This window comes from Sus scrofa, chromosome 10 (genome assembly GCF_000003025.6).
Source record: "Sus scrofa isolate TJ Tabasco breed Duroc chromosome 10, Sscrofa11.1, whole genome shotgun sequence".
NCBI classification, from domain to species: domain Eukaryota; kingdom Metazoa; phylum Chordata; class Mammalia; order Artiodactyla; family Suidae; genus Sus; species Sus scrofa.
Genome location: NC_010452.4, coordinates 6,659,355 through 6,669,689, shown reverse-complemented (window position 1 = coordinate 6,669,689; position 10,335 = coordinate 6,659,355). Strand labels below are relative to the sequence as shown.

Sequence of the window (10,335 nt, the reverse complement as noted above, 5' to 3'; positions counted from 1 at the left end):
CTGTCCTCTGGGGCAATGAATGCCTGTTTTCTCCCAAGACGCACGGGAGCAACTGCTTTCAGTCACTATAAGTGACCTGGAAGAGCTTTTTCCAAAATGCCATGGAAACAGGAGGATACACTCCTGCCTGAACATGTGAGGTGACACAGTGGATTCATAGAAACATTGGCATGTATGTACCTTAATAATTCGTCTGATTTTGGAAAAGAGTTTTTACCGTCACCTGGGTTCCTTCCTTGCTTTTCTTCTGGACATGTAACCACATCACTGTACATTTTATCTTTTATTTCCCTCCATCTTATAGACGATATAAGGTTGGTTCTTGAGATTGTCTCACAAATCTCATGTTTTTAAAATTATCTCTAATGCTCACAAAATATTTACAAACCTGCCAACATTTGGTTGCAACATGTCATATCTCTTTAAGCAATGGGCCAAGGATAAAGGTGCTATTTCAGAGCTGTGTTTGAAGGCTCGTAATCAGTAAAATGGTATTTTTTCTGTGAGTTGCATAAATGCTTTGCAGTGTTCCTGATATATCTTAATTGCTTTTATGAATGTACTTAATGAGTTCCATTTAACATGTGATGTTATTTACCTTATGGGACTAAATGACTCACTCCATCCAGACACTGTGCAGACCCAAGGGTACATTGCTTTTTGCCTGCGGTGCAGGGTGAACCAGAAACTCTACATCCAACTGTGAGTCGCTCTGCTCTGCCCGCGTGAGCTGTGTGCTGTGCCCACAGGAGATCTGGGCTGGGGACTCTCTGTCCAGGAGCCTCTGGTCTGGAATCGAGGCTTAATTGAATAACAGCAGGGGCTTCAGCTAGAAGAGATGAGATGGCCAGTCAAGATGGCTACAAGGTCAAGAAACAGCCTCAGAGGAATCAATGTTTATGTCACTGAGTTGGTGGGAAGATCAATTTCCAACAGTTAGTGAGTTGCTGAGAAGAGTTTTGCTTTCTTGTGGAATGAGAAAGCGAAGGCAAGAAGAATCCCTGCTATGATGCTAGAACCCTAATAATCAGTGCAGCTCAGAGCCAGTGTTTCACTTTCCCTTTAAACCTCTTTCTATGACTTTATACTCTCTTCATAATCCTTGGGAATAAAAATAATAATAGCCGATTCTAATGAGCGCCTACTAATCTACGTGGGAAGAGAATCCGAATGAGAATGGATGTGTGGACATATAACACTTTGTTGTACAGCAGAAACGATCACAGCCTGGTAAGTCAACTACAGTTCAATAAAACTTTAAAAAATGAAAAAAAAAAAAAAACCCACAAAAACAGCTACTATGTGTCAAGCCCAGTACTAACACTCTAACACACCTGATCTCATTTTGTCTTCCCAGCAACTCTGTGCAATAGGTATTGCTATTATTATTTTTCCAGTTTTAACGTGAGAAAACAAAGGCTCCGTGACTTCGCACGTATTGACTACAAGAGGGAGAATTTGACCCCAGCACTTAGCTACTAAGTTATCGTGTCATTTATGTATTTGTTTACTTATTTAAATTTTATTGGAGAGTAGTTGACTTACAATGTTGTGTTAGTTTCAGGTGTGCAGTACAGTGAATCAGTTATACATACACACATAGCCATTCATTTTCAGATTCTTTCCCCGCATAGGTTATGACGAAGTGTTGATAGACTTCCCTCTGCTATATAGTAGGTCCTCGTCACTTAGCTATTTTATATATTCTAGTGTGCATATGTTTTATACATAGTAGTATGGAGATTTAGGTTATTCCCATTTAGGTCATTATTGAGTAGATTGAGTCCAGTTTACTGTCATAGTTTACATATAGTAAAATTCACTCTTTTTAAATTAAGCTACTGTTGTGGCACAGTGGAAACGAATCCAACTAGTAAGCATGAGGTTGAGGGTTCAATCCTTGGCCTCACTCAGCGGGTTAAGGATCTGGTGTTGCCCTGAGCTGTGGTGTTGCTGTGGCTGTGGCGTAGGCCAATGGCTGCAGCTCTGATTTGACCCCTAGCCTGGGAACCTCCATGGGCCATGGTTGTGGCCCTAAAAAAGCAAATATGTATTTGTGTGTGTGTGTGTGTGTCTATATATGTTGAGTTTTGAGTTTTAACAAGTGTTCACAATCATGTACGCTTTACTTCCATCAGCATGTGATCAGAATATTTCTATCCCTTCAGTAGGTGCCCTCATGCCCTTATAATCAACCCCCTTCCCTCACGCCCAGTCAGCAGTAATGAGGCTAAGTTCTGTCTACAGTTTTGCCTTGTCTGAAATTCACTGTAATGTCATAATCTAGTTTTAGCCTTTTGTTTCTGGATTCTTTCACTTAGCATAATGTTTTTTAGATTTATCCATGTTGCCTGTTTTAGCAGTGTGTACCTTTCCATGGCTAATTCTATTCCATTGTATGGAGGTGGCCCCGTTTATTTATGTATTCACCAGTTGATGGACCCTTGGGTTGTTTCCAGTTCCGGATTACTATGAATAAAGCTGCTATTGGAGTTCCCATCGTGGCTCAGTAGTTAACGAATACAACTAGGAACCATGAGGTTGCGGGTTTGATCCCTGGCCTTGCTCAGTGGGTTAAGGATCTGGCGTTGCCACGAGCTGTGGTGTAGGTTGCAGACGCGGCTCGGATCTGGCGTTGCTGTGGCTGTGGTGTAGGCCGGTGGCTACAGCTCTGATTAGACCCCTAGCCTGGGAACCTCCATATGCCGTGGGAGCAGCCCAAGAAAATGGCAAAACGGGAGTTCCCGTCGTGGCGCAGTGGTTAACGAATCCGACTAGGAACCATGAGGTTGCGGGTTCGGTCCCTGCCCTTGCTCAGTGGGTTAAGGATCCGGCGTTGCCGTGAGCTGTGGTGTAGGTTGCAGACACGGCTCGGATCCCACGTTGCTGTGGCTCTGGCGTAGGCCGGTGGCTACAGCTCCGATTCGACCCCTAGCCTGAGAACCTCCATATGCCGAGGGAGCGGCCCTAGAAAAAGCAAAAAAGACAAAAAAAAAAAAAAGAAAAGAAAATGGCAAAACGACCAAAAAAAAAAAAAAAAAAAAAAAAAAGCTGCTATTAACATTTGTGGGAGTTCCCGTGGTGGCTTGTCAGGTTAAGGACCCAATGTTGTCTCTGTGAGGATGTGAGTTCGATCCCTGGCCTCACTTGTTGGGTTAAGGATCTGGTGTTGCTGCGAGCTGAGGCATAGGCAGCAGACACAGCTTGGATCTGGCATTGCTGTATCTGTGGCATAGACCTGCAGGGGCAGCTTCAATTTGCCCCCTAGACCAGGAAATTCCATATGCTGCAGGTGCAGCCTCAGAAAGAAAAAAAATGTGTACAGCTCTTTTTATGGACCTACGTTTCATTTCTTTTTAATACCTAGAAGTAAGGTTGCTGAGTTGCGTGGAGTGTATTTAATGTTACTCGAAGCTGCCAAGTGTTTTCAAAAGTGGCTGCACCCTTTTGTATAGGGGTTCCCATTGTTCGACATCGTCAGCACTTAGCGTTGTCTCTTTTAAATTTTAACCATTTTCATAGATGTGTAGGGATGTCGTACACATCTATGAAAATGTGATTTTATGTCGTATTTTCCTAGTGACTAATGATGTAGCTTCTTTTCATATCCTTATTAACAATCTGTAATTTTTTTTATTGAAATGTTTGTTTAGCTCTCTTGTCTATTTAAAAAATTGGATTGGACTCCCAGTTTCTGGTTCCATATGTCAGGAGCTTGAAAGTTGTCACTTTATCCTAACAACTAGTAAAAAACTGAACAGACTGAAAAATTAACCACTCTTATTGGGTCCATAAGAGAAGGGATGAGATGGCAAACCACTGCCCCCAAGATTGGAGAGGCGATGAGGCTAATACAGGTCATCACCGATTACCAGAGAAGACACTTCAAGCAGAAGCCACAGCAGGAACCAGGGTACCTACTGAAGGTATAGAAATATTCTGATCAACATCTTTTGCACTAAGGTCAGCTGCAAGTTAAGAATGTTCCCTCTCACTGCTCCTTTTCCACATCATAATGGAAATACTTGCTAATGTTACAAGGCAAGAAAATAAAGCAAAAGGTGAATATATCAGGAAGGAAGACATAAAACTGTCTTTTCAGACAACATGATTGCCTATGTGAAAATATGAATGACTCAATGAAAAAACTCCTGAAATTAGTACGAGAGTATAATAAGGTTGCAGATGTAAGGATAATATACAAGTCAATTACTGTCCTATATACCAACAAAGAACAAGTGGATTTTTTTTTTAACAAATGGATTTGGAAATTAAAAACATGATACCATTTACATGAACACCTTTAGAAAAAAAATCCTTGTGTATATATCTAACCGAAAATATGTGTAAGATCTAACATGGGGAAAACTATAAAACTCTGATGAAAAAAAATCAAAGAAGAACTAAATAAAGGGAGAGATCGTCCATGTTTATGGATAAAAAGCTTCAGTATTGTCAAGATATCAATTCTTCCTGACTTGATCTATAGATTAAAGGCAACCCCAATAAAAATCCCAGCAAGTTATTTTCTGGGTATTGACAAATGAATTCTAAAGTTTATATGAAGAGGCAAAACTCCAGATTTAGCCAATACAATATTAAAAGAGAACATTGTATGCTTTAAATTTGCATATATTATAGGTCAATAACATCTGAATAAACAGGGGGAAAGGAAGAGAAGAGCAAAGTTGGAAGACTGGTGCTACCCACCTTCCAGACTTACTAGAAAGCTATAGTAATGAAGATAGTGCAGTACTGGTGAGACTACAGACCAATCAATGGAACAGAAAAGGGAGTCAAGAATTAGGTCCCCATAAATACTGTCAAATGATCTTTGGCAAAGGAGGAAAAGCGATACAATAGAACAAAGGTGGTTTCTTCAACAAATAGTGCTGGAACAACCACATAGCCACCTGCCAACAAAATCGGTCTAGACACTGACATTATACCCTTCACAAAAATGGACTCAAAATGAATCATAGACCAAAATGTAAAATACAGAATTATTAAACTCCTTGAAGACAACATAGAAGAAAATGTAGATTATCTGGAGTAAGGTGGTGGCTATTAAAGCACAACATCAAAACCATGAAATAAATCATTGATCAGCTGAACTTCAGTAAAATTAAAAAGGGTCTTCTCTGCCAAAGACAATGTCAAGAGACTGAGAAGACAAGCCCCAGACTGGGAGAAAATATTCGCACATCTCATAAAAGACTGTTATACAAAATACGCAAAGAACTCCCAAAATTTATGGCTAAGAGACTGAACAACCTGATCAAAATTTTTTATTATAGTTGATTTATGTTTCTTCAATTTCTGTTGTATAGCAAAGTTAGCCAATCCCACCCAGTTCCCTGTGCCCATCTGTTCCAAATGTGCCAGTTTACATCCCCAAGCCCCAACCTCCCCGTCCATCCCCCTCCCCCCCTCCCCTCCGGCAACCACAAGTCTGCTCTCATTGGCTATGATCCATTTCTGTTTTGTAGGTAGGAATATCTGTGCCATATTTTAGATTCCACAAATAAGTGATATCATATAGTATGTCTTATTCTTTCTGGCTTACCTCTCTTAATATGAGAACCTCTATTTCCATCCATGTTCTGCAAATGGCATTAGGTTTGTCTTTTTTATGGCTCAGTAGTATTCCATTATATATATGTACCACATCTTCTTAATGCAGTCATCTGTTGATGGACATTTAGGTTGTTTCCTTGTCTTGGCTATTGTGGATAGCACTTCAATGAATATAGGGATGCTTGTATTTTTTGAATGAATGTTTTGTCTGGATATATGCTCAGGAGTGGGATTCCTGGACCATATGGTAGTTCTGCATTTAGTTTTCTGACGTACCTCCCTACTGTTTTCCATAGTGGTTGTACCAATTTACATTCCCACCAACAGTGAAGGCGGGTGCTCTTTTCTTCACACCCTCTCCAGCATTTGTTATTTGTTGACTTGTTAACAATGGCCCTTCTGACCAGTGTGAGGTGGTACCTCACTGTAGTTTTGATTTGCATTTTTCTAATCATTAGTGATGGTGAGCATTTTATCATGTGCCTATGGGCCATCTGTATATTCATCAAGGATCTTGAGATGAAGTCATTCTCCATATACGTTGGGCTATCAATCCAGTGACCAGTATTCTTAAAAGGAGAGGACACAGAAACGTCAAGAAGGCCATGTGAAGACCAAGGCAGAGGCTGTAGGTAGGCATGATGCAAATCCAAAACACCAGAATCTGGAAAAGGCAAAAAAAAATTCTCCCCAGAACTTTCTTAGGGAACATGGCCCTGCTGACACCTTCAGTTTCAGACTCCTGACTTCCAAAACCATCAGAGAATAATTTTTTACTGTTTTGCATTTGTTTATTATAAGAGCTCCAGGAACTAAACACAGACACTCTTCTAGGAAAAGTGACTACTAAAAGAAATAATGTGTATTGTCCATAAAAAAGTTCAGAGCGATGATACGAGATAAACCGAGAGCTGTTTCCTGAAAAAGCATCTGCAACATTTTTTAGAGAATCAGTAATATTTGAAATTATTTTTGAAAGGATGGTTCAGCATTTCCTGATCAGATGGAGGGTGGGAAGAAGTTGCAGAGAAGCAAGATAAGCAGAGCAGATGTGGAGCCTGAGAGGACGTGGTGAGGATGAAAACGGTGTGACCCGCGCCAGAGCCAGAACGAAGAAGGGCTGGGGCGCGTGTGGTCAGGCCCCTCAGGAGGGCTGGTCTCATGCTCTCTGCGCAGCCCCTGCTCCCCCAGGCCCCGCTCCACTTGCGCTCTCAGGACTCTCCAATCTCTTAATGACAGGGCTTAATCAGTAACTGCCTCTGTGCTCTACCCCCGCCTTCCCCCAGCTGCTGGTTTCCCTGGCAACTGATGCACCAACCGGAAGTCAGCTCCCCCTATAAATAGTAGCCTTTCCCCCCCCCGCCCCCTCCATTCGGGAAGATGTCTGCGCCCTGCCTTTCGGTGTTGCCCCAGGACCCAAACACCGCTAGGCTCTGCTGCTGAGCAGTGACAAGGCTCACAGGCCTGGCAGGTGATAAAGGAGGAGGAGAGGGGCTGGGAGGCGGAAGGGATGCGCAGCGACTTGTGTGTGGGGCTGCGCTGAAGCGTCTTTGCTGTGTTTTGCTCGCCCTTTAGAGGAAACCAGGGTATTCCTGATGGAGAAGAGCGTAACCAGGCGTCAGTAGAGTGGGGTGATGAAGGGCACAGGTACCTGGACCTGCAGCCTGGCTCTGCTGCTTCTGAGGGATGGACACCTCGGCGAGTGACCTCTCGTTCGCCCTTCACCTGTAAAATGCAGGTAAGACACGCAAAGCGCGGACGTGAGAAGTAACGCCACCCCACCGGCCTAATGCGTAGAACACTGTCTCGCAGTACCAGGGCTTCCCTGAATGTTCCGTCATTCGTTTCTAGTGTGTATTTTATCAATAAAACGTTCATTTGGCAACCACGTAGCCAAAGAAGAGAAAAGAGTCAGAAAGGAGCATCCGTTTCAGGAAAAGTCGGGATAATGGAGTGAGGCGGAAGAAGAGGTTTTTAGAGCGATTCCTTCCGTAGAATCAAGGGGTTGTGTTCATCCATGTGATGGGAAGAATTAGGAAGAGAAAGATGCTGGCTCCAAGATTTCTGCTTGGACGCAGTAGATCCAGATGTCACTGGCAGAAATCAACAATATAGGAGGAGCAATGGGATTTGAGAAGGACGGTGGGGAGTGGGGAATACGTCTTATTGTAGACGTGGTAAGTTTCAGGTGACCCTGACATGCAGCAGGGAATTGGAGGCAATTTAGAAAGCCTGCTAAGAGGGAACAGGTGAAAATTCTTAAAATGCGTTGTAGTCACACTTGGTGAGAATCATCTGGGCTCTTGTTAAAAACGCAAATTTACAGATCCCATCCAAATTCGACTGAGTCGGAATACCTGGCAAGCAGTCCTCGAGGAATTGCCTTTTTAAGAACTCACTCTAGGCGATGCTTATGCATATAAAAATCACTGGCTTCTGGACAACCTGTGAATGGCCAATCCAAGCCTTTCATTAGAATCACCTCTGGAACTTTAAAAAATTGTTTGTACCTGGGCTCCACCTCCAAGAGATTCTGATTTAATTGGTCTGGGGTGGGCAACAGCTTCAGTGCCCAGGTGGAGTTCCCTTGAGGTAGGAGGTAGATGGGCCCCTGGGCTGAGAACAGGTGGGTCTTGTTTCCCTTTGAACTTCAAGGGAAAAGTTAGTTGAAGGAGCTGAGCTCTGCTGAAGTAGAGAGAAGATTGTTAGGGGGCAGAGGCTAGAGCAGTGGCATTGCAAGAGGAGTTTGGTGACTGACAGAGTGGTGGGGAGCGCAGACTCGGGCTCCCCCACCGCAGGGGGATGCTGGTTTTTTATAGACAGAGGTCATTTTATTGAGCCATGTAGTCTGTGGCCTTGGGGCTGTCTCTATCTTTGGGAACGCATCCTTTTTTTTTTTTTTTTTTGTTTCTTTTTAGGGCCTCCCTCACGGCACATGGAGGTCCCCAGGCTAGGGGTCTAATTGGAGTTGTTGCTGCCAGCCTACTCCGGAGCTACAGCAAGGCCAGTTCCAAACTGCGTCTGCAACCTACAGCACAGCTCACGGCAATGCCGGATCCTTAACCCGTGGAGCAAGGCCAGGGATCAAACCTGCAACCTCATGGTTCCTGGTTGGATTTGTTTGCGCTGTGCCTCGACGGGAACTCCAGAACTCATCCATTAGGATGGGTCTGTTTGATAAGACGTATGTGTCTTTTTAGGTCTTGTTTGATTTTTCCACCTAAGCAAGTGACCCCACTCCAGTGGTCAAGGAGGGCTCCCAATTACACATGCGCAGTAAGACTGCTAGGCGTCAGAAAGGGAGGGGGCGCCAGGCCACAGTAAGTCCTGATCCCACCCGGCATCCTTTGCTCTGGAATCCACCTTTGTCAAAAGAGGCGCCCGCATGTCGAGGAGGGTCCTGTGTCCAGTCGGGTGTGCGAATTACAAGGAGATGGTTGGCTAAAGGTCAACACGGGCCGGAAGAACGGTCCTGCAGAAGGGACGCGAATCCCTTCCCCAGCGCGCTGCTCTTTGAGGGGCTCGCTCTCGCCCGCACCGCTCTTCAGGGTGCCTGTTCCTGCTTTGCTTCTGCCGCCAATAAACCCCTTCTCCGCGAGCTCTCCCACGTGTGGTACTGTGACTCTCACAATACACTTGACACCTGTTTTCGGGCTTGGCCTCCTTGAAACATGCTTGCTTTCAACAGGAGTAAGAATCAGGGTAATTCTACCTTTAGCCTCTAGCCAGTCCAGTGGCTAGGACCCCTGGTTTTCATCCAGGCTGCCCAGATTCAAGTCGTGAGCAGAAAATGAAAATCTTGCTCCAAGCCACCACTCACTGCTGTCTCTCCAAGATCACCCTTGTGGCTCAGTGGGTTAGGGGCCTGACAGTTTTTCTGTGATGATGCAGGTTCATTCCCTGACCTGGCTCAGTGGGTTAAGGATCCAGCTTTGGTGAAATAAACCCTCACACCTAATTGACCATAGGTGTGAGAGTTTATTTCTGGGCTTTCTATCTTATTCCACTGATGCATAGTTCTCTTTTTTGGGCCAGTACCATGAGACATAGGTTGTAGATGCAGCTCAGATCTTGTGTTGTTGTGGCTGTGGTGTAGGCTGGAGCTCTGATTCAACCTCTAGCCTGGGAACCTGCATATACCATCAGTGTGGCTGTAGAAAGGACCCCAGGTAATTTTAATTTACAGGTAGGCACTCGAAGGGGAAAAATGCTTGAGAAGTTGGGAGAAAAAGCCCAATGATGTAAAAAGGATTCATGTGAAGACAGCTGAAGGTATGAGGAAGTCAGGTGAAGAGAATTGTTTCAAATGTAGGAAGAGGCAACATTACTAACTCGGGTAGATGTTGAACATGGAGAAACGGGACTGACAGTAAGAGGCAGTCTTGACCTCTTCTAGATCAGTGATTTAGGGAGAGTGTCTTTAGTGAAAGAGGATAGGAGTGAGAGAGAAGGTTGGGGATATGCAAACAATACAGAGGATGCCTTATCATTTCCTCTAAGACTATCTGGCCTTACATTTAGGTCTTTAATCCATTTTGAGTTCATTTTGTACATGGTGTCAGAGAATGTTCTAATTTCATGCTTTTTATTTATTTTTATTTTTTGTCTTTTTGCCTTTTTTAGGGCCGTTCCTGTGGCATACGGAGGTTCCCAGGCTAGGGGTCTAACCAGAGCTGTAGCCACTGGCCTATACCAGAGCCACAGCAACGTGGGATCAGAGCTGTGTCTGCAGCCTACACCACAGCTCACAGAAACATC

The 10,335-nt window shown here is 44.1% G+C and overlaps 1 protein-coding gene across 1 annotated transcript in view; it reads left to right on the top strand.

Annotated features, from left to right (window-relative positions):
* USH2A (usherin) overlaps window positions 6,957-10,335 on the top strand; it is an 837,143-nt gene continuing 833,764 nt past the window's right edge. Inside the window, 2 exon segments of the mRNA XM_021064292.1 lie at window positions 6,957-7,048; window positions 7,153-7,315. The gene's annotated coding sequence lies outside the window, so the exon portion shown is untranslated.